We start from the raw sequence: 26,416 nt of genomic DNA on the forward strand, positions 1-26,416 counted from the left end.
AGTACAGTGGTGTTTGGGTAGTGTAGGGGGTTGTACTAGGGGTAGTGTTTTAGGGTTTAGGATAGTGCAGTGGTGTTTGGGTAGTTTAGGGGGTCGTGCTGGGGGTAGTGGTTTAGGGTTTAGGGTAGTGCAGCGGTGTCTGGGTAATATAGGGAGTCGTGCTGGGGTAGATTTAGGGTAGTTCAGTGGTGTTTGTTTAGTGTAGGGGGTTGTGCTGGGGGTAGTGTTTTTTGGTTTATGGTAGTGCAGTGGTGTTTTTGTAATGTAGGGGGTCGTGCTGGGGGTAGTGTTTTAGGGTTTAGGGTAGTGCAGTGGTGTTTGGGTAGTATAGGGAGTCGTGCTGAGGGTAGATTTAGCTGTTTGTTTTTTGTTTTTAATTTTCAAAACCTTGATCGACAAGTTCAAAACAGTCAGAATACAATTTGCATCAGATCAGATCGACATGGATTCCGAGTCAATTATCGTATATGTTAAGACATTCCCCAAATGCAAAAGACAAATTCCGTGGGATACTGTTGTGATAACAGAATGAACATATGTATCCCCTCCCAAGAGGAGATGTGGCCACCACTGCAGTGATGGTGGCAAGTGCAGCAAACAGGGGAGGCAGAAGGATAGAGGGAGGCAGTCACTGACCAGCACCGACGGGGTGCCGGCAGGGAGCGCGGGAGAGGCAGCACGGCTCAAAGGAACTCGGGAATGGAGATATGTCACTAAAGGTCCCCATATATCAATTGGAGTAGACCTCGCAGGTAGTAAGTCCCAGGATTCCAATAGCAAGGTCTGGCATTTCGAGGCGTCCTCAAGCCAATGAGCAAATTTAGGCGCCGGTCTGCGACCCTAGCACATGGCCACCCTATGCCTAGCCAACACAAGCAGCATTGCAATCAAGCGGCGAGAATCATCCGGGTAGAATTTTACTAAGCCTAGCAAACACAGCAGAGGATTGGGCTGCACCGTAGCAGAAGTAATCTCGGAGATAGCGGCGCATACCGCCTGCCAAAATTCCGACACCTTGGGGCATAGCCAAACTAGATGAGCAAAGTCCGCGGCAGGGGCAGCACAACGCATGCAACCATCGCTGGGTATGAGTCCTAATTTGTGAAGCTAGACAGGAGTACGGTATAGTCTATGTAGATACTTGAAATGAATGAGACGAAGCCGGTAGATGGGTGACAGTTTCTTCGTCTGATTGCAGCAGTAAAGCCAATCGGCCTGGGCGATGTCCATGCCCAGGTCCACGCCCCACGCCACATGTGCCCTATCAGTGGAGAAGGAAGTGGACGACAACGTGAGTGCGTATAAATTAGTGACAATTTTGTGTGGAGTCGGGGATGTGTATGTAAAATCGAGGGCTGGCATCGTAGGTGGAGGCTGGGGGAATGTAGGATATAACTCCCGGCATATAGCATGTAACTGATAGAACAAGAGGGTGTCCAGCGGACCAGAAGAGGCTGGAAGAGAATAGAATGTGTTGCCGGTATATAAATCTGCCAATGTCGACAGACCCAGACGTGATGCATGTTTATACATGCCGGAAGGCTGGAGAGGGGGAAAAGCAGGATATCATACAATAGGCATGGCATTTGCCGACAGCATCGGGAAGTTGGAGATTCGGAGCAGACCAGACCAGGCCCAACGCAATGTCTCAACCGTGTCCACCTCCGCTCGCAGGGTGACACGCCGGGGCAAATAGGGCCGTGGTCAGCGGCCAGGGAGATGCAATATCAGTCTCCACAGCCACGTGTGGTTGATAAGGGGAGGGGTGAATCCAAAAAAGCAAAAAGCTGGCCTGAGCACATAATGCATAAAGCTTAAAATTAGGAGCACCCATGCCCCCTACTGACATGGGGAGAGAGAGGATATCATACGCAACTCTAGGTTGTTTACCGGTCCAAACTAGAGAGATGATCACGGAACGTAGTTTGCGAAAGAAATGAGCAGTCAGGAGGATAGGGATGTTAAAAAAAAGGTAAAGGAATTTTGGCAAAACCACCATCTTAGCAATGGCTATGCGGCCGGCAAGAGAAAATGGGAGCCGACTCCAATTCGGAATTTTGGATTCTAGCCAATCCACAGCACGCACGAAGTTAGATCTCCAGAGGTCATCTAGGTCCCTACTCAGCCAGATACCCAGGTAGCGGGTGGGGCCAGAGGCCCATATAAAGGGAAATTCCAGCGTAAATGGTCTGGTGGTGTCCGTAAGGGGGAATAACACAGACTTGCTCCAGTTCACCTGTATGCCAGACAGTGCACCAAAGCGTATTATCTCCCCTACAAGAGGGCTAAGATTGTCTTGGGGGTGGCGAACATACAAAGTGATGTCGTCTGCATACCAGGAGGGAGCGAGCTGAGAAACCTATACCCCTCTGAGTGCGATGCTGCTGGAGTCTGCCCGTTAGGGGCTCCATCGCGATGGCAAAGAGCATAGGTGATAGAGGACATTCCTGCCGAGTGCCGCGTTCAATACAGATGGGCTCTGATATCTGCCCATTAATTCGAAAATGAGCCGAGGGGTGAGTGTATAGAAGAGATATCTTTCGTAGAAACATAGTGCTACAACCAATGCGTGGTAGGAGAAAAAATAGAAAGGGCCATTCGAGCATGTCGAATGCCTTAGTGGCGTCTAGAAGAGCGGCTACTGCGGGGAGGCTGGGGTTGATCTGGTGAAGAACAGAGAATATGGTCCGGAGGTTGTGCGAGGTGACCCGGCCAGGAATGAAACCGGACTGGTCAGGGAGGGCAATGAGAGGCATAAGTAGAAGAAGGCAAGAGGCGATGAATTTAGCAAAGATTTTATTGTCAATATTGATAAGAGAGAGGGGTTGAAAGGAATCGCGACAGTCGGCTGGCTTGTCAGGCTTGAGTAACAGCGTTATCATTGCCTCACGGAGGGACTGAGGAATGAGGCCGTTATCAAAAGAGTCATTGTACATAGCAGCCAAATGCGGTTCTAAAAGCGATGCATACATTTTATAAAAAGAGGCAGGAAGACCATCCAGACAGGGGGCCTTGTCACCAGGGAAGCTGCTGATGGCAGCGAGAATCTCCTCCCTAATTTCCGATGATAATCCTCCAGCCATACCAACGCGATAGTCTTGAAATATTGTTTGAAGGCCTCTCGCGAGGGGAGGGGGGCTATCTGTATAGAGCTGTGAGTAAAAATCCATGAAACGGGCCTTAATTTCTTCAAGAGAGGTGGTTCTGGAGTGGCCCCCATCTCTGAGAGCCGTAATATACGACGCAGCGTTGAGGAGGGCGTAGGAGGCTGGCTAAGGTCTTTCCAGGCTGATCACCCTCCCCAAAGCGACGAGCTCGGGCCTCTCTACCCAGAAAGGCAAGTTCTCTATCAGCCTCTTCAGAAAATTTGGTGTGCTTTCGTCTTAAAAGCGCGAGGGTCTAGGGCCTGGGGTGTGCAGCCTGGGCAGCATCCAGAGACCTAATTTCAGTTTCCAACTTTGCCAGAGTGGTACAGATAGAACGGAGGACACCGGCCTGTTTAGAAATGCACTCGCCTCGTATTACTGTTTTGATGCCTTGCCAAAGAACAGAAGGAGATTCTACGGAGCCCACATTTAGATCAAAATAATTAGTGATTGCTGTTTGGATCTCGTCGCAAAAAACTGTGTCGCGGAGCGCGTTCGAAGGGAGCCGCCATGTGAATGCTCGCTGTGGGGAGTTAGGGAGACGAAGGCTGATTTGAACCGGTGCATGATCCGAAAAGGTACGTGCCATATGGGTTGCAGTGATAAGCCAGGTGAGGACTTCCGGGAAGGTGAGCCAAAGATCAATGCGTGACCAGCAGCCCCGAGCCCCGGTGATGCAAGTGCCCTCGCGGGCATCAGGCCAAACATGACGCCAGGCATCATAAAGAGAGTTGTCAGTAAGTATGGACTGAAGCGATGCGGTAGCGCATGGATGGGAAGAATGCGGACCAGAGCTGTTCAGTGCCGCTGAAAGGGTAACATTAAAATTTCCCCCCCCAGAGAATAGCCGCCGGGCCAAAGGAAGAAATAAGATGCCATATGTGATTGAAGAAATCAGTATCACCTGAATTGGGGCCGTATACAGCAGCGATCGTCTTGGGGGTGAGTCAACAAGAAGCCATGCAGAATTACGTATCTACCATTGGGATTCGTGAGTGCCTGAATAGCTTGCCAGGGGAGACCCCTGCGTATCAGAATCGAGACCCCCCTTGGAGTCTGGAGGAGGACCCAGGCATGAAGTGCGTCTCCTGTAAGAGACATATGTCTACCCTGTGTCGCTGCAAGTGAGAGTGAATGAGCCTGGCTTTTCGTTGATCATTGAGACCAGGTATATTCAAGGTTCAACAAATAGTATCAGTCATGTTGTACTATACCCGAGTGAAATGTGGTGCAGTGCAAGTAGGAAAGACATCAGGCAGACACAGATGGCGTGCAGCAGCACAGTACCTCCCACCGGCAGTAACGGAAGATAAACACCCCCAACAAATGGTATGATAAATTGGAAGCCAGTTGCCTGGGCAGGCCAAGCGTTAGAGGAAGACCCCAATGTGCAGAGACCCAGTAAGAGGTAAGAGCAGTACAATTTGGACAGGGGAGTATGTCGTACATGGAATTGCTGCAGAAGGAAACAAGAAGCACAGTGCGTTGATACAATCTGACCTCAGAGAACCAATAAAGAACAATCAAAGGTAACATCCCAGAACCCCCCACCCAGCATACCCTCCCATGATAGCAAATCAAATTCCAATCCCAGAAGCTTATCAATGTCTCAACCCCCATCTAGCTTCCCCACCCCGACAGAACAAACAGCAGCGGTAAGAGGACCCCGAACCCAACACCCACTCCTGCCCCCAAAACAAACCCTAAAAAACCTGCCACCCCCACACCCACACCAACCCCCAATCAGGCTGAGAAACCACCCAATCCCACCCTAGGAACCCACAACTTGGAGGAGGGGAAACCATATTAAGATAGGGAATTATCCCGGCAGGGCATGGCAGGGCTCGGCGGACACCCCTTCAGTTAAGCAAGGTGGCCAAGCAACAGGAGCATGCAGACACTAGGAAGAACCTTTAGTGGAGAACAGATGAAAACACGAAAAACCTATGGAGACCATCATAAAGGGCAAATGTAAAGTCAGTCATTGTCACTGAGGTGCTCAGCAGCGGCCGCCTGGGAGTTCGCGTGTGAAGAGCGGAGGGATTTGTCAAGTTTCTTGGCGAATGCCAGTGCTTCTTCGGGGTCCGGGAAAGTGAGAGTTTTGGTGCCCTGTTTAACGTGCAGTTTGGCCAGGTACGCAAGTGAGTAGGGGATCTCATGCTTCTGCAGGATCCGTTTGGCCGGTAAGAACTCACGACGTGCTTCCTGAACTGTGACGGTGTAGTCCGGGTAGAATGAGAGGTTGTTTCCTTGATGACGAATGTCCCCTTTTTCTCGAGCAGCTCGGGGGATGGCGTCTCCGTCTCTGAAGTTCTTGGCAATGATAGGACGTGCCGGCAAACCGGGGGCCGGCCGGGGGCCAAGGGAATGGTGGGCCCACTCCACAGTGAAGACGGGTGAGAGCACGTCAGCAAAGAGCTCCCGGACTAGCTGCTAAACGAAGTCCTCCATGCGAGAGATGTTGGCGGTTTCGGGTACCCCAGTGATGCGGACGTTACTGCGACGGGAACGCGCCTCCAGGTCCTCATTCTTACCGCGAATGATGGCGAGCAACTTGTCCATCTGCAAATGTTTTTGGCGGTCCTGGACGGCAGCGTCCTCCACATCAGACACCCTGGTCTCGACATGTAGCAGTCGGGCGTCATGGGAGTCAACCCGGGTCTTCACCGTGCCCAGGCGGGCCGACAACTGGTCCAGCTGCGTCACTATGGTGGTGACCGTGGACTTGACCTCCAGCATAATGGCTTTTAGATCATCCTCTCGAGATTGCGCCATGTCTGTTGTAGCCGGGGGGTCAACGCAGTCTGCCCCGGCACACTCCTGTCCTGGCGCGTCTGGCGGCATTGGTAAAACGCGATCTTTGACTGCCTGGTGTCGGTTCTGCCCATGACCAGCGATATGGGGAGCTGGAGCGACCAACGGTAGGAACTCTGACTGAAGGAAGAGGGGCTTCCAGGTGTGGATAGTATGCAGTCAGCCAGTGGAGGCCCTGGTTGCCCACCCGAGGAGAGAGAGGAAAACCAGTGGCCTGATGTTCCAGAAGTGGGCAAGTTTCACAGGCGGGCGTTCTTCCCACAAACGTAGGGCGCAGCAAACGTGTCAGGCCCCAGGTGTGCCGGCCAGCTGCAGCAGACAAACCCGGACAACAGGAGCAGTGAAAAGAAGGGGCGCCAGGACCAGCGTGGAAACAAAGGCTGCAAGGCCAGCAGAGAGTGGGATAGCACAGTGAAGCCACAGACCAGAGGCGAGCCGGGGATATGTACCGGCGCAAACAGCAGGGCGAGGCGTCGGTCTGGAGCAGGAAGCCCCTAGCGTAGCACAAACAGGCCGTGCCTCAGTCAGATAACAGATGGTGCACCCGCCAGCCCCCTTGAGGCGAGGCGGCGGGCTATGCAGGCCAGCAGAAGGGCAAGGCAGGAGGCGGGAAGTGCCGCAGGGTAACCTCAAAGCGGGCACCAGCATCCCCAAGGTTGAGGCAGGAGCTGTCTTCCGATGCCACCTCCGGGCCCCAGGCACGCCGGCCAGTCACAGCAGGCGGCCCCAGAAAGTGAGTTCATCAGCAAAGGGCTGCACAGAAGCGAGCATTGGAATGCAGGAGGCTGGGCCCGCATGAGGTGAGGCAGCCCAGTTAGGACCCAAACCGCAGGCGAGCTGGGGAACTTTAGCGCTGCAGGCCGCAGAGGCATGACACAGACCTCAAGCAGGAGTTGTCCGACCTGGCGAGGAGAGGCCGCACCACAGCCGGGCACTGGAGGATACACCTGTCGGCCCCTGCTGGGCGAAGTGGCGGACCATGCGAGCCGGCAGGAGAATGTGGCAGAAGACGGGAGGCGCTGCAGGGCCTCCGCGATAAGGAGGCGTACCGTCCACTTCACCAGGTCCGATGGTAGAGGCCCAGACCCTGGGCGCAGGCAGGGGGCTGTGGGCCAGAGCAGGCGGTTCAGCGTATGCACCCCCTGCCCTACCGCAAACAGACCCTGCAGCAGCGAGCCTACCGATGCAGTCGTCCTAAGGGTGCAGGTGCTGCAAATTCTCTGGTCCCGACCTCAGGAAGCAAAGATGTCCACGCGCGCCGCAGAACCCAGGCCCGGGCCAAGCACAGCAGCAGATCTCGGCCCAGCAGCAGCCCCGGGAGGAGTTGAAGATAGAAAAGATAATATAGACACATACAACCATAGAATTAGAAAACAGACTTGCATGAATTATACAAGTGAAACGCATTTCGTTTCACAAATCAAAACAAAGCACTAGTTTTGACATTATTAAATTAAATGAATTATAAATGCAATAGTTCATAATTTGTTCAATCACTCGAGCACACAACTCGATCGAGTGCTCAAAGATAAAGATAAATCATCATTAGCCAAGTGGCTCTTGCATATTTATACAGAGTATAATAAATTACACTATGAATGTCGAAACAAAATACATAATCAGGTATTATAAATTCAGTCTGTTTCGCAAATACATTGTAAAGTCTTTCAATTGGGACCTTTACATAATCACAAATCACGCCATGTGGCTAACCCTAATTTCTAAATAATTTACATTACATCAAATCCAAACATTTGAGATCATGGTCCCATTACAATACGTTAGTGAAATACCCTATGTTCCAATCCAAGGACACAAAACAAAAAAGAAGTGAGGGGGGTATTTACAAGGGTCCCTCACTTACAAGAAAGTGATTTGGTGAAAAATGTGTAGTGCAAAAAAATAAATAAATTTAAGGCACAACAAGGAAGAGCAAGGGGTTCTTAAACAGCGATGTTGCCCAATAGATCAATAATACATAAAATAATTAAATCAATAGTGAAACATAATTTGCCTGGTAAATGTTTAAAACCAGTAAAACCAGTGCTTCATCACACTATTGGGAAGGGGGTTTACTGAAAATCACGTCTCATGTGAGGTTTCCAAACTCCTATTGCTGCGCCATGACAGAGTGCCCTCCACCAAGACACAGCATGAATAGAGAAATTGGTAATTCCAAAAAGCAAAGGGCAGAGAAAATATGATAGGATAAGGAACCGAGTGGATACTCATCCGATGTGGATAAAAAGTTTTTCATCTTCGTTTAAACCGAAGGGGTTCTTGGTCTCTAAGAGGATGATGTACTGTGATTCCAGCACTCTCAATTGTTTCTCACGGTCCCCCCCTCTGGGGTTTGCCAACACCCTGTCAATACCAAAGAATGAGAAACAATTAACATCTTTGTCATGATACCTCAGCCAGTGTCTCGCAGTAGAATAATTCAGGTCCACATTTCTGATTGCTCTCATATGCTCAAGAATACGCTTTTTCACAGGGAAAATCGTGCTACCTACGTACATTTTAGCACATGGACACACTATCACATACACACAAAAATCTGTGTTACAATTCATAAATTTCTTTATGACACCAGTTTTCCCTGTAAACAGTGGATATGTCTTGATGTTTTTGCTTGTACCACAAGCCTTACATTTACCACATTTAAAGAAACCCTTTTGTTGTTGTATCCAGGTTAGTTTCTTTGTTGCCCCCATATAGCTTTTCACAAGCATGTCTTTCAGTGAACGAGCTTTAAGGTACGTTATCTGCGGATGCGCATTCACAACTGAGCCTATGACTGGGTCATTTCTGACCATATGCCAATGTTTTCTGAGGGTACCACATACTGCTCTGGCTTCCACATTGAATGTGGTAATCATTCTGATCTTATTATCACTTATCTTATTTTTAGGTCTTTTTACCAATAACGCTGCTCTTTCCTTTTTCATTGCTTTCTCTTTGGCAATTATTAGGACATCTTCATGGTAACCTCTCGCCCTGAATCTCCTTATCATAGTTTGCTGTTCTTTTTCAAAGGCACGTTCAGAGTTACGTTTAGCTCGTAAGAGCTTCCCATATGGGATACTCTATTTCAGTTTTGGAGGATGGTGGCTCCTGGCGTGTAATATGCTATTTCCAGCTGTTGACTTCCTATACAGGTCAGTTGTTATAACACCCTCTTTAATCTTTACATGCACATCAAGAAAATCCATCTCGTTCTTGTCATACCTATGTGTAAAGCGGAGGTTAACATCATTGTCATCTAGGGTTCCAAATAATCTGTTAAGATCTGATTTCGATCCACCCCAGATCATAAAGATGTCATCTATGAATCGTGTGTAAAAGACAATGTGTTTCTTCAAATTCTCATTTGCATCAATCCACACCAGTTGCTCCTCCCACCATCCCGTCATCATACAGGCGTAACTCGGCGCAAAGCAGCTCCCCATCGCAGTGCCAACCTCTTGTTTAAACCATTTGTCCTCAAAAAGAAAGAAATTATTGTTCAAGCAAAATATCAGCATATCAAGCAACATGTGAGTTTGATCATACAAAAAGATAGACCTATCCCTAAAAACGTGTTTAAAGGCATTTAAACCATCAGAGTGCCTTATACAAGTATACAGGGATACCACATCAATCGTAACAAGCCAATAGTTCTCCTGCCATGTTATTCCCTCGATTTTATTAATAAAATCAGTACTGTCTCTACAGTATGATGGATGATTTAAAACATGGGGAGAGAAAAGCATCTAGAAGAATAGATGTATTCTCCAGAAGCCTACCATTGGCCAAAACTATTGGCCTACCTGGGGGATTAGTTTTTTTTTGTGGACTTTTGGTAGCATATAAAAGCAAGGTGCTACTGGATGTCTGATAAAGAAAAATCTGTATTCAGACTCCTCTAATAGTCCTTTCTCCCTCCTGTGCCCAAGTTTGTCATAATAGGCATTTACTGCCAAAGTATAGTTTTCTCTACTAGATCTCATGTAGTTTCCTGAAAGGATCATTTGTCTGTTAGCTTCTTGTTTATAAAGGTTGATGTCCCAGAGGACCACATTCCCACCTTTATCCGGAGGTTTAATTACAAACCCCGGATCATTGTTTAGAGTACCTAGTGCTAATCTTTGCTCCTGTGTCAAATTGTGCGCATGTCTGTTCTAAGTGCTGTCCCAGACCTGCATAAGGTCTCTGACAACTACCTCATGGAAAGTATCGAGGTCATCATGTGGTGTGTTGGGATTGAATGTGGACTTGGGTTTAAACTTGGTGGGTACTGTCCACCCCATTTGCAAGCCCATCTGCTCTAACATATCACATTCATCCTGTCCATCAATTGCTTCACCACATAGCTCTGCTGCACATGCTAGGTCTTCTATATCTGATAGGCACAATCCTTTGGATACTTGAAAATCCCAGTTAGCCCCTCCAGTAACAAATTCCGAAGCACGTTTTTTCTTTTGCATAAACATTTTAATCAATTTTAGTTTGCGAACAAAAAGGAAAACATCAATTCTAGTTCTGCTGTAATCAAAATTTGCCATCGGACAAAATGTCAAACCAAGTACAAGTAAAGATTCTTCCGCCTTAGTCAAAACATGGGAGGATAAGTTTAGTACTGTTTGATTTTTCTCACCCATCATTTTTGTTTCGACTGCCGTGTTTGTCTCCCATGTGGCACTGTTTCCTTTACGTTTCCTTCCTCCCCTTCTTGTTTTCTTCCTCTCATGCTTGAACCTCTTCCGCGCGTTGTCTCCGGGGGTCTTGATATCAATGTCATATTTGTCTGTAAAAAACAATACTCTTCAGGAGGCCTGAAGGTTGGAGCCTCTCCTCTTAGGGTCTTGGACTACTCCTCCAAATCTGAATAATATTCTGAGCCAGATTCCGATGTTACCACTTCCGGTTGTCTGAACTTTCCAATTTGTTTAAATTGTTTAATTGCGCCATCATATCTTTTACCAAATGTCAAAATCCTTCCGCTAGCATAATCTTGTTTGTCCCTGAGAAACATTCGCTTCTTCTTTTGTTTTATCTCTTCCTCATACTTATCAAGTATAATTTCCATCTGTTCAAGTGCTATTTTAATCTCATCTTGTGCACTATGCTTCTCCAATTCTTCTTTGAGTTTCTCACTGTCCTTTATAATTTGTTCAAGTTCTATAGCAGCATATTTGGATAACAGACCCAGCATATTCTTACACGTATATATATACACACATATATACATATACATATATACGCATATATACATATACACATATATATATACATATATATATCTATTCACATATATACATCATATATATATAAATATCACTTAAAAAACCATAGGTTTCACACACGTTATAGTTAGGAATTAGCATTTAAAAAACCTTGCAAATTCACTTAAAAAACCATAGGTTTTACACATGTTATAGTTAGCTGGACATTTCACTCGTAAAAAACCAATGAAATTCCCCCGTTATAGTTAGTTCAGGTAACTATAACTCGCGCGACCGCAATCCACTGCTGATGACGTCAGATATTACATCACTGTATTTAGACACTTATTTACTCATTTATTCTTCCATTAACCTTTAGCTATACATATATAACAAATATTTATTTTACAGAAAGACACATATGTCATCAGTGATATAATATCTGACGTCATCAGCAGTGGATTGCGGTGGCGCGAGTTATAGTTACCTGAACTAACTAGAACGGGGGAATTTCATTGTTTTTTTTATGAGTTAAATGTCCAGCTAACTATAACATGTGTGAAACCTATGGTTTTTTAAGTGAATTTGCAAGGTTTTTAAATGCTAGTTCCTAACTATAACGTGTGTGAAACCTATGGTTTTTTAAGTGAATTTGCAAGGTTTTTTAAATGCTAATTCCTAACTATAACGTGTGTGAAACCTATGGTTTTTTCAGTGAATTTCAAAGGTTTTTTAAATGCTAATTTATGTATGTATTATTTTTTTTATATAATTTTTGGTTTGAATTTGGATAAAGTTGAACAGCATAGTTAATATCTTCTATAAAATTATAAACAGTTTTAAATGTTTTTTTTTTATGGGTTTTTCACCATTCACGCACCGTGCGCGCACCTCGCGATTTTTTGGAAAATAAATAAAATGTTTTTTTCACCCTTCAGGGTCCTTCAGGGACCCCTTGACAAAGGCTAGGGGGTCAGGAGCTCTCTACCCTGCCCCCTTTTCACGTTCTTATATGTTTTTTTTCTTTTTTTAAGGGTTTTTCACCGTGCGCGCACCCCGCGATTTTTAAAAATAAAATAAAATGTTGTTTTCACCCTTTGACCTACCCTAAAATCTAAATCTATCTCAGCATGACCCCCTACACTACCCAAACACCACTGCGCTACCCGAAACCCTAAAACTCTACCTCCAGCATGAACCCATACACTACACAAACACCACTGCAATACCCTAAACCCTAAAACACTATCCCCAGCACGACCCCCTACACTACAGAAACACCACTGCACTACCCCAAACCCTACAACACTACCCCAGAACGACCCCCTACACTACCCAAACACCACTGCACTACCCTACACCCTAAATCTACCCCTAGCATGACCCCTTACGCTACCCAAACACCACAGCGGTATCCTATATCTTAAAACACTACCCCCAGCATGACCCCCTACGCTAACCAAACACCACTACACTACACTAAACCCTAGAACACTACCCCCAGCACAACCCTCTACGCTACTCAAACACCACTGCGCTACCCTAAACCCTGAAACACTACCCCCAGCCCAACCCCCTATGCTACCCAAACACCACTGCGCTACCCTAAGCCCTAAAACACTACCCCCAGCTCGTCCCCAACACTACCCAAACACCACTGTGGTACCCTAAAGCCTAAAACACAAGCCCCAGCACAATCCCCTACACTACCCAAAAACCACTGCGTTACCCTAAACACTAAAACACTGTCCCCAGCATGACCCATTACACTACACAAACACCACTGCGCTAACGTAAACACTAAAATACTACCCCAAGCATGACGCCCTACAGTACCCGAACAGCACTGCACTACCCTAAACCCTAAACCTACCCCCAGCACGACCCCTACACTACCCAAACACCACTGCACTACCCTCAACCCTAAACCACAAACCCCTACACTACCCAAACACCAACTGCACTACCCTGAACCCTAAATCTACACCCAGCACTACCCCCTACACTACACAAACACCACTGCACTACCCTAAACCCTAAATCTACCCCCATTACGACCCCCTATACTATCAAACACCACTGCACTACCCTAAACCCTAAAATACGACCCCCTACACTACACAAACACCACTGCACTACCCTAAACCCTAAAACTCTACCCCAGTACAACCCCCTACCCTACCGAAACACCACTGCACTACCCTAAACCCTAAAACACGACCCCCTACACTACACAACCACCACTGCACTAACCTAAGCCCTAAAACACTACCCCCAGCATGACCCTCTACAAAACACCACTGCACTACCCTAAACCCTAAATCACTACCCCCTACACTACCCAAACACCACTGCACTACCCTCAACCCTACACCACGACCCCCTACACTACCCAAACACCACTGCACTACCCTAAACCCTAAATCTACCCCCATTACGACCCCCTATACTACCAAACACCACTGCACTACCCTAAACCCTAAAACACGAACCCCTACACTACACAAACACCACTGCACTACCCTAAACCCTAAAACTCTACCCCAGTACAACCCCCTACCCAACCCAAACACCACTGCACTACCCTAAACCCTTAAACACTTCCCCCATCATGACCCCCTACACTACCCCAAACACCACTGCACTACCCTAAACCCTAAAACACGACCCCCTACACTACACAACCACCACTGCACTGACCTAAACCCTAAAGCACTACCCCCGCATGACCCCCTACACAACACCACTGCACTACCCTAAACCCTAAATCACTACCTCCTACACTACACAAACACCACTGCACTACCCTTAACCCTAAAACACTACCCCCAGCATGACCCCCTACACTACCCAAACAACACTGCGCTACCCTAAACCCTAAAACTCTACCCCCAGCACAACACCCTACACTACCAAAACACCACTGCGCTACACTAAACCCTAAAACACTACCCCAGCATGATCCCTACACTACCCAAACACCTCTGTGCTACCCTAAACCCTAAAACAGTACCCCAGCATGACCCTCTACTCTACACAAACACTACTGATCTACCCTATACACTAAAACCCTACCCCCAGCAGGACCCCGTACAATACACAAGCACCATTGCACTACCTAAACCCTAAATCTACCCCAGCACGACCCCTTCACTACCCAAACACAACTGCACAACCCTAAACAATGAAACAATCCCCCAGCACGACCCCCTACACTACACAAACACAATTGCACTACGCTAAACCCTAAATTTAACCCAGCACGACTCCCTATACTACTCCAAAACAACTACACTACCCTCAACCCTAAAACACTACCCCCAGCACTACCCCCAATACTACACAAACACCACTGCGCTATCCTAAACCCTAAACCACTACCTCCAGCAATACCTCCTACACTACCCAAACACCACTGTGCTACCCTAAACCCTAAAACACTACCCCAAGCACAACCCCCTTCACTACCCAGACACCATTGCACTGCCCTAATCCCTAAATCAACCCCCAGCACGACCCCTATACCACCCAAACACCACTGCGCTACCGTAAAACACTAACCCAAGCACGACACCCTACGCTAACCAAACACCACTGCGCTACCCTAAACCCTAGAACACTACCCCCAGCACAACCCTCTATGATACCCAAACACCACTGTGCTACCCTAAACCCTAAAACACTAGCCCCAGCACGACCTCATACACTACCCAAACACTACTGCGCTACCCTAAACCTTAAAACACTCCCCCCAGCACGACCCCCTACACTACCCAAACACCACTGCGCTACCCTAAACCCTAAAACACTACCCCCAGCACAACCCCCTACAATACACAAACATAACTGCACTACCCTGAACTCTAAAACACTACCACCAGTGCGACCCCCTACACTACCCAAACAACACTGCTCTACCATAAACCCTAAAAATACCCCCAGCATGACCCCCTACACTACCCAAACACCACTGCACTATGCTAAACCCTAAAACACTCCCACCAGTATGACCCCATACACTACTAAAACACCACTGCGCTACCCTAAACCCTAAATCTACCCCCATATGACCCCCTATACTACCCAAACACCACAGCGCTAACGTAAACCCTAAAACACTACCCCCAGAACGGCACCCTATACTACCCAAACACCACTGTGCTACCCTAAAACCCTAAAACACTATCCCCAGCACGACCCCATACACTACACAAAAACCAGTGGGCTACCCTAAACAATAAAACACTACCCCCTATACTCCACAAACACCACTGCACTACCCTAAACACTAACAATCTATCCTCAGCACGACCCCCTACACTACACAAACACCACTGCACTACCCTAAACCCTAAAATACTGCCCCAGCACATCCCCTACACGACACAAACACCACTGCACTACCCTAAACCCTAAAACACTACCCCCAACACAACCCCCTACACTACAGAAACACCAGTGGGCTACCCTAAACAATAAAACACTACCCTCTACAATACACAGACACCACTGCACTACCCTAAACCCTAAAAATACCCCCAGCATGACCCCCTACAGTACCCAAACACCACGGCACTACGCTAAACCCTAAAACACTAGCACCAGCATGACCCCCTACACTACTAAAACACCACTGAGATAACCTAAACCCTAAATGTACCCCCACATGACCCACTATACTACCCAAACGCCACTGCACTACCCTAAACACTAACAATCTACCCTCAGGACGATCCCCTACACTACACAAACACCACTGCACTACCCTAAACCATAAAATACTGCCCCAACACATCCCCTACACTACACAAACACCACTGCACTTCCCTAAACCCTAAATCTACCCCCAGCATGACTCCCTATACCACCCAAACACCACTGCGCTACCTTAAAACACTAACCCCAGCACGACACCCTACGCTAACCAAACACCACTGCGCTACCCTAAACCCTAGAACACTAGCCCCAGCATGACCTCATACACTACCCAAACACCACTGCGCTACCCTAAACCTTAAAACACTTCCCCCAGCACGGCCCCCTACACTAAACAAACACCACTGCGCTACCCTAAACCCTAAAACACTACCCCCAGCACAACCTCCTACAATACACAGACACCACTGCACTACCCTAAACTCTAAAACACTACCATCAGTGTGACCCCCTACACTACCCAAACACCACTGCACTACCCTAAACCCTAAAAATACCCCCAGCATGACCCCCTACACTACCCAAACACCACTGCGCTACGCTAAACCCTAAAACACTCCCACCAGTATGACCCCCTACACTACTAAAACACCACTGCACTACCCTAAACCCTAAATCTACCCCCACATGACCCCCTATACTACCCAAACACCACAGCACTACCCTAAATCCTAAAACACTACCCCAGAACAGCACCCTATACTACCCAAACACCACTGCGCTACCCTAAACCCTAAACACTATCCCCAGCACGGCCCCATACACTACACAAAAACCATTGGGCTACCATAAACAATAAAACACTACCCCCTATACTCCACAAACACCACTGCACTACCCTAAACACTAACAATCTACCCTCCGCACGACACCCTACACTACACAAACACCACTGCACTACCCTAAACCCTATAATACTGCCCCCAGCACATCCTCTACACTACACAAACACCACTGCACTATCCTAAACCCTAAAACACTACCCCAACACAACCCCCTACACTACAGAAACACCAGTGGGCTATCCTAAACAATTAAACACCACCCCCTACAATACACAGACACCACTGCACTACCCTAAACCCTAAAAATACCCCCAGCATGACCCCCTACAGTACCCAAACACCACGGCACTACGCTAAACCCTAAAACACTACCACCAGCATGACTCCCTACACTACTAAAACACCACAGAGATAACCTAAACCCTAAATGTACCCCCACATGACCCACTATACTACCCAAACACCACTGCGCTACCCTAAACCCTAAAACACTACCCCCAGCATGACCCCCTATGCTAACCATACACCACTGCGCTACCCTAAACCCTAAAACAATACCCCAGCACAACCTCCTATGCTACCCAAACACCACTGCGCTACCCTAAGCCCTAAAACACAACCCCCAGCGTGACCCCCTGCACTTCCCAAACACCACTGCGCTACCCTAAACCCTAAAACAATACACCGACCACGACCCCATACACTACCCAAACACCACTGCGCTACCCTAAACTCTAAAACACTACCCCCAGCATGACCTCCTACTCTACCCAAACACCACTGCACTACACTAAACCCTAAAACACTATCCCCAGCATGACCCCCTACACTACCCATACACCACTGCACTGCCCTAAACCCTAAAACACTATCCCCAGCATGACCCCATACACTACGCAAACACCACTGCGCTACTCTAAACCCTAAAACACTACCCCCAGCACAACCCTCTTCACTACCCAAACACCAATGCACTACCCTAAACCCTAAAACACTATCCCCAGCATGACCCCTACACTGCCCAAACAACAATGTGCTACCCTAAACCCTAAAACACTACCCCAGCACGACCCCCTACACTATAGAAACACCATTTCACTACCGTAAACCCTAAAACACTGCCCCCAGCACGCCCTCCTACACTATCCAAACACCATTGCACTACCCTTAACCCTAAACACTACCCCAGCACGAACCCCCAAACACTACCCAAATACCACTGCACTACCCAAAACCCTAAATTTACCCCAGCATGAACCCCTACACTAACCAAACACCACTGCACTACCCTAAACCCTAAAACACGCCCCCTATACTACACAAACACAAGTGCACCACCCTTAACAATAAAAACACTACCCCCAGCACGAACCCCTACACTACACAAACACCAACACACTACCCTAAACCCTAAAAGACTACCCCCTACACTACACAAACACCACTGCACTACCCTAAACTGTAAAACACTACCCCTTCACGAACCCCCAAACAATACCCAAACACCACTGCACTACACTTAACCCTAAATCTACCCCCAGCATAACCCCTACACTACCCAAACACCACTGACCTACACTAAACCCTAAATCTACCCTCAGCACGAACCCCTATACTACCCAAACACAAATGCACTACCCTAAATCCTAAAATATTGCCCCAGCACGACCCCCTACACTACCCAAACACTACCGCGCTACCCTAAACTCTAAAACACTACCCCACCACGATACCCTACACTACCCATACATCACTGCAGTTCCCTAAACCTTAAAAAATTACCTCCAGCACGACTCACTACACTACGCAAACATTACTGTGGCACCCTAAACCTTAAACTCTACCGCCAGCATGACCCCCTATACCACCCAAATACCATTGTGCTACCCCATACCCTAAAACACTACCCCCAGTACAACACCCTACACTACCCAAACACCACTGCGCTACCCTAAACCCTAAAACACTATCCCCAGCACAACACCCTATACTACCCAAACACCACTGTGCTACCCTAAACCCTAAAATACTATCCCCAACACGACCCCATACACTACACAAAAACCACTGGGCTACCCTAAACCCTAAAACACTACCCCCTACACTCCAAAAACACCACTGCACTACCCTAAACCCTAAAATACTACCCCGTACAATACACAGACACCACTGCACTATCCTAAACACTAACAATCTACCCTCAGCACGACCCCCTACACTACACAAACACCACTGCAGTGCCCTAAACCCTATATCTAACCCCAGCACTACCCCTAGACGACCCAAACCCCACTGCACTAACCTAAACCCCAAATATACCCAGCACAACCCCTTAATCTAACCACAAACAACTGCACTGCCCTAAACCCTAAAACACTACCCCAGCACGACCCCCAACACTACCCAAACATCACTGCACTACCCTAAACCCTAAAGGTCTGCCCCCAGCACATCCCCTACACTACACAAACAACCCTGCACTAAACTAAACCCTAAAACACTACCCCCAACACAACCCCCTACACTGCACAAACACCACTGCACTACCCTAAACCCTAAAACACTACCCCTAGTAGGACCCCTACACTACACAAACACCACTGCACTACCCTAAACACCTAAAACACTACCCCAGCATGACCCTCTACACAACCCAATAACCACTGAACACAACTGAACCCTAAAACACTACCCCCAGCACGACCCCCTACACTACACATATACCACTGTGCTACCCTAAGCCCTAAAACACTACCCACAGCACGACCCCCTTCACTACCCAATCACCACTACGCTACCCTAAACCCTAAAACAATACACCGAGCACAACCCCCTAAACTACCCAAACACCACTGCGCTACCCTAAAATCTAAAACACTACCCCCAGCACGACCCGCTTCACTACCCAATCAACACTGCACTACCCTAAACCCTAAAACATTACCCCCAGCATGACCCCCTTCACTACCCAAACACCACTGCACTACTCTAAAGCCTAAAACACTAACCCCTGCACGACCTCCTACACTACCCAAACACCACCGCACTACCCTAAACCCTAAAACACTACCCCAGCACAACCCCCTAAACTACCCAAATGCCACTGCACTACCCTAAACCCTACATTTACCCCAGCACGACCCGTAACACTAATCAAACACCACTGCACTACCCTAAACCCTAAAACACAACCCCCCATACTACATACACACTACTGCACAACCCTTTACCCTAAAACACTACCCTCAGCACGAGCCCCTACACTACACAAACACCACTGCACTACCCTAAACTGTAAAACACTACCCCAAGCACGAACCCCCAAATGCTACCCAAATACCACTGCACTACCATAAACTGTAAAACACTATCCCAGAACGAACCCCCAAACACTACCCAAACACCACTGCACTACCCTAAACCCTACACCTACCCCAAGCACGACCCCTACACTACCCAAACACCACTGACCTACCCTAAATCCTAAATCTACCCCAGCATGACTCCCTACACTACACAAACACCACTGCACTACTCTAAACCCTAAAACACTGCCCCAGCATGACACCCTACACTACCCAAACATCACTGCAGTACCCTAAACCCTAAAACACTACCCCCAGCATGACCCCCTACACTACCCAAACACCACTGCACTACCCTAAACCCTAAAACACTACCCCCAGCACAACACCCTACACTACCCAACATCACTGCGCCACCTAAAACATAAAACACTACCCCCAGCACGACACCCTACAATACCCAAACACCCCTGCACTACACTAAACCCTAAAACACAATCCCCAGCACAACCCCATAGACTACACAAAAACCACTGCGCTACCCTAAACACGAAAATACTACACCAGCACGACACCCTATACTACCCAAAAATCACTGCGCTACTCTAAACCCTAAAACACTACCCCAGCATGACACTCTACACTTCCCAATAACCACTGCACTACCCTAAACCCTAAAACACTACCCCTAGCATGACGTCCTACACTAACCAAACACCACTGCACTACACTAAACCCCAAAACACTATCCCCAGCATGGACCCCTACACTATGCATACAACACTGCACTACCCTAAATCCTACAACAGGACCCCCTACACTACCCAAACACCACTGCACATCCCTAAACCCTAAAACACTGCCCCAGCACCACACCCTTCACTACCCAAACTCCACTGTGCTACCCTAATCCCTAAAACACTACCCACAGCACGACCCCCTACACTACCCAAATGCCATTGCACTACCCTAAACCCTACATTTACCCCAGCACGACCGGTAACACTAATCAAACACCACTGCACTACCCTAAACCCTAAAAGGCAACCCCCATACTACATACACACTAATGCACAACCCTTTACCCTAAAACACTACCCTCAGCATGACCCCCTACACTACACAAACACCACTGCACTACCCTAAACTGTAAAACACTACCCCAAGCACGAACCCCCAAATACAACCCAAACACCACTGCAGTACCATAAACTGTAAAACACTACTCCCAGCACGAACCCCCAAACACTACCCAAACCCCACTAACCTACCCTAAACCCTAAATCTACCCCCAGCATGACCCCCTAAACTACCCAAACACCACTGCACTACCCTAAACCCTAAATCACTGACCCAGCACGACACCCTACACTACCCAAACATCACTGCAGTACCCTAAACCCTAAAACACTATCCCCAGCACGACCCCATAGACTACTCAAAAACCACTGCGCCACCCTAAACCCTAAAATACTACCCCAGCACAACCCCCTATACTACCCAAACATCACTGCGCTACCCTAAACCCTAAAACACTAACACAGCATGACCCTCTACACTACCCAATAACCACTGCACTACACTAAACCCTAAAACACTACCCCCAGCACGACCCCCTACACTACCCATACACCACTGCACTACCCTAAATCCTAAAATTGGACCCTCTACACCAAGCATTCACCTCTGAACTACCCTAAACTCTAAAACACTACTCCCAGCATGACCCCTTCACTACACAAACACCAATGCGTTACACTAAACCCTAAAACACTACCCACAGCACGACCGCCTTCACTTCCCAAACACCACTGTGCAACCCTAAAACATTATGCCCAGTACGACCCCCTACACAACCCAAACACCACTGTGCATCCCTAAACCCCAAAACACTACCCCCAGCACAAACCCCTTCACTAACCAAACACCACTGCACTACCCTAAACCCTAAAACACTACCCCAGCTCAACCTCCTACACTACCCAAACACCACCACACTGCCCTAAACCCTAAAACACTACCCTAGCACATCCCCTACAATACCCAAACACCACTGCACTATCCTCAACCTTAAAACTCTACCCCCAGCACGAACCCAAAACAATAAACAAATACCACTGCAGTAACCTAAACCCTAAATCTACCCCCATCACGACCCCCTACACTACCCAAACGCCACTGCACTACCCTAAACCCTACATTTATCCCCGCACGACTCCTTACACTAACCAAACAACACTGCACTACTCTAAACCCTAAAACACAACCCCCATACTACATAAACAATACTGCACCACCCTTAACCCTAAAACACTAGGCCCAGCACGACCCCCTACACTACACAAACTTCAACACATGCCCCAAAACCCTAAACACTACCCCCAGCATGACCCCCTACAATACCCAAACACCACTGCACTACCCTCATCCCTAAAACACTACTCCCAGCACGAACCCCCAAACACTACCCAAATACCACTGCAGTACCCTAAACCCTACATTTACCCCAGCACGAACCCTTACACTAACCAAACACCACTGCACTACCCTAAACCTTAAAACATAAACCCCATACTACATAAACACCACTGCACTACCCTAAACCCTAAAACATTACCCTCAGCACGACCCCCTACACCACAAAACACCACTGCACTACCCTAAACTGTAAAACAGTACCCCAGCATGAACCTCCAAACACTACCCAAACACCACTGCACTACCCTAAACGCTAAATCTACCCCCAGCACAACACCCTACACTACCCAAACACAACTGCGCTACACTAAACCCTAAAACACTATACCCAGCACGACCCCGCAGACTACTCAAAAACCACTGCGCTACCCTAAACTGTAAAATACTACCCCAGCACGACCCCCTATACTACCCAAACATCATTGCGCTACCCTAAACCCTAAAACACTACCCCAGCATGACCGTCTACACTACCCAATAACCACTGTACTACCCTAAACCCTAAAACACTACCCGTAGCATGACGTCCTACACTAACCAAACACCACTACATTACACTAAACCCTAAAACACTACCCCACCACAACACCCTACACTACCCAAACATCACTGCGGTACCCTAAACCCTAAAACACTACCCTCAGCATGACCCCCTTCACTTCCCAAACATCAATGCACTACCCTAAACCCTAAAACATTACCCCAGCACGATCCCCTTCACTACCCAAACACCACTGCACTACTCTAAACCCTAAAACACTACCCCAGCATGAACTCCTACACTAACCAAACACCACTGCACTACCCTAAATCCTTTAACGCTACCCCAGCATGACCCCCTACACTACCCAAATGCCACTGCACTTCCCTAAACCCTACATTTACCCCAGCACGACCCGTAACACTAATCAAACACCACTGCACTACCCTAAACCCTAAAACACAACACCCCATCCTACATACACACTACTGCACAACCCTTTACCCTAAAACACTACCCTCTGTATGACCCCCTACACTACACAAACACCACAGCACTACCCTAAACTGTAAAACACTACCCCAAGCACAAACCCCCAAACACTACCAAAACACCACTGCACTACCATAAACTGTAAAACACTACTGCCCAGCACAGACCCCCAAACACTACCCAAACTCCTCTGCACTATCCTAAACCCTACATCTACCCGAAGCATGACCCCCTACACTACCCAAACACCACTTACCTCAACAAAACCCTAAATCTACCCCCAGCATGACCCCCTACACTACCCAAACACCACTGCACTACCCTAAACCCTAAATCACTTCCCCAGCACAACACCCTACACTACCCAAACATGACTGCAGTACCTTAAACCCTAAAACACTATCCCCAGCATGACCCCCTACACTACCCAAACATCACTGTGCTACCCTAAATCCTAAAACACTGCCCCCAGCACAACACCCTACACTACCCAAAACCACTGTGCTACCCTAAAACCTGAAACATTACCCCCAGCACGACACCCTACACTACCCAAATACCACTGCGCTACCCTAAACCCTAAAACTCTATCCCCAGCACGACCCCATAGACTACACAAAAACCACTGCGCTACCCTAAACCCTAAAATACTACCCCAGCACAACCCCCTATACTACCCAAATATCACTGCGCTACCCTATACCCTAAAACACTACCCCAGCATGACCCTCTACACTATCCAATAACCACTTCACTACCCTAAACCCTAAAACACTACCCTAGCATAACGTCCTACACTAACCAAACACCACTGCACTACACTAAACCCTGAAACACTACCCCCAGCACGACCCCCTACACTACCCATACACCACTGCACTACCCTAAATCCTAAAACAGGACCTCCTACACTACACAAACACCACTGCACTACCCTAAACCCTAAAACACTACCCCAGCACGAGCCCCTTCACTACTCAAACACCACTGTGCTACCCTAAACCCTAAAACACTACCTACAGCACGACACCTTCACTTCCCAAAAACCACTGCACTACTCTAAACCCTAAAACACTACCCCCAGCATGACCCCCTATACTACCCAAACACGACTGCGCTGCCCTAAACCCTAAAACACTACCCCCAGCACGACCCCCTTCACAAACCAAACACCACTGCCCTACCCTAAACCCTAAAACACTACCCCCAGCACGCCCCCTTCACTACCCAAACACCACTGCACTACCCTAAACCCTAAAACACTACCCCCAGCATGACCTCCTACACTACCCAAACACCACTGCACTGCCCTAAACCCTAAAACACTACCCCAGCACAACTGCCTACAATACCCAAACACTACTGCAATACCCTCAACCCTAAAACACTACCCCCAGCACGAACCCCCAAACACTACCCAAATACCACTGCAGTACCCTAAACCCAAAATTGTAATTGTAATTGTAATTGTAAAATCACTTATATAGCGCATGGCTACCCCTAGGCATCCCAGCGCTCTTGGCAACGGTGACCCTGGGCTAGTCCGATCTGTATTCCTACTACGAGCTAATTTCTGGGGAATAAGAAGGTTTTAAGTTTCTTCCTGAACTGAAGGAAGGTCTGTTCCTGCCTCAAATTACATGGGAGGGCATTCCATTCACTTGCTGCTTGCAGAGAAAAGAGCCGGCCGCCCGAGCGGGCTCGTTTTATCCTAGGGATAATTGCCAGGTTGTGTTCACTCGAGCGGAGATTAAGTTGGGGCCTATAGGGCCTTATCATATTTTCCAAAATGGAAGGGCCTTCTCCATGCATGATCTTATATGTGATGCATAGGGATTTAAATCGCACCCGTTCCCTCACCGGGAGCCAATGAAGCGATCTTAGAGCTGGCTTCGCCGACTTATATCGACTAGTTCCCGTCAAAATCCTGGCAGCGTAGTTCTGAGCCACTTGTAGGGTTTTAAAAGTGGATGCTGGTGCCCCAAGATATATAGCATTCCCGTAGTCAATTCGTGATAGAACCAAGGACTTAACTACGGTCTTCCTTGCTTTTTCAGGAAGTTGGGGCAGGATTTTGCACAGGGATTTGAGTATCCCATAACAAACTGCAGAGGTCTTTCTGGCTTGAGTTTCGAAGGACAAAGTGTTATCGAGCCAGAAGCCTAAACTCTTTATTTCCGGCTTTGGCGATGGTATGGCCCCCATGCAAGCGGGCCAGGCTAGACAGTCGGGGATATCCTGCTTTCCTAAGAGCATCAGCTCGGTTTTTTCTCCGTTAAGTCTGAGCTGAGACGCATTCATCCAGTTTACTACCACCTCCAGACAATTAGCCAAATTGTTCGGGGGGGCATCTATTTGTTGCAGGGAAAACACCAGCTGGGTGTCATCCGCGTAGCTTATTAACTGGATGCCAAACGGAGCATCTAGTTCCGCCAACGGGGCCATGTAGATATTAAACAGTGTGGGGCTGAGTGACGACCCCTGTGGTACCCCACACTGTAACGCTAACAAGCGAGAGCAGTTATTACCCTCAAACACCTGAAAGTATCTATCCTCAAGAAAGGATCTCAGCCACTCCAAGGCTTTCCCTGTTACCCCGATGTTTCGAAGTCGAGCCAGCAGCAGGTGGTGACTTACCGTGTCGAAGGCAGCGCTGAGGTCCAGTAGGATAATGGCCGCGCTGCCACCTGCATCCAAAATCCTTCTGGCCTCTTCTACCACCCTCAACAGTGCTGTCTCGGTACCTTCTCCCTTCCTGAACCCCGTCTGGGATGGATGGAGAAGATTGTACTTCTCTAGAAATGCCGCCAATTGGGTGTTTATCAATTTTTCGGTTAATTTCCCCATCCCAGGTAACAAGGATACCGGGCGGTAGTTAGCCGGGTCTCCTGGGTCGAGGCTCGGCTTTTTGATCAGAGATCTAACCATGGCCACTTTCCATGCCTTTGGGACCGTAGCCGATTCCAGGGAGGTGTTAACCATCTTAATTACCGGT

The 26,416-nt window shown here is 48.0% G+C and overlaps 1 protein-coding gene across 1 annotated transcript in view; it reads left to right on the plus strand.

Moving 5' to 3' along the window:
* Positions 1-26,416, plus strand: part of LOC146863746 (uncharacterized) — a 195,246-nt gene that overhangs the window by 117,471 nt on the left and 51,359 nt on the right. The gene's annotated exons all lie outside the window — the stretch shown is intronic.

The sequence above is a fragment of the Triturus cristatus genome, chromosome 2_1, assembly GCF_964204655.1.
Source record: "Triturus cristatus chromosome 2_1, aTriCri1.1, whole genome shotgun sequence".
Classification (NCBI taxonomy): Eukaryota; Metazoa; Chordata; class Amphibia; order Caudata; family Salamandridae; genus Triturus; species Triturus cristatus.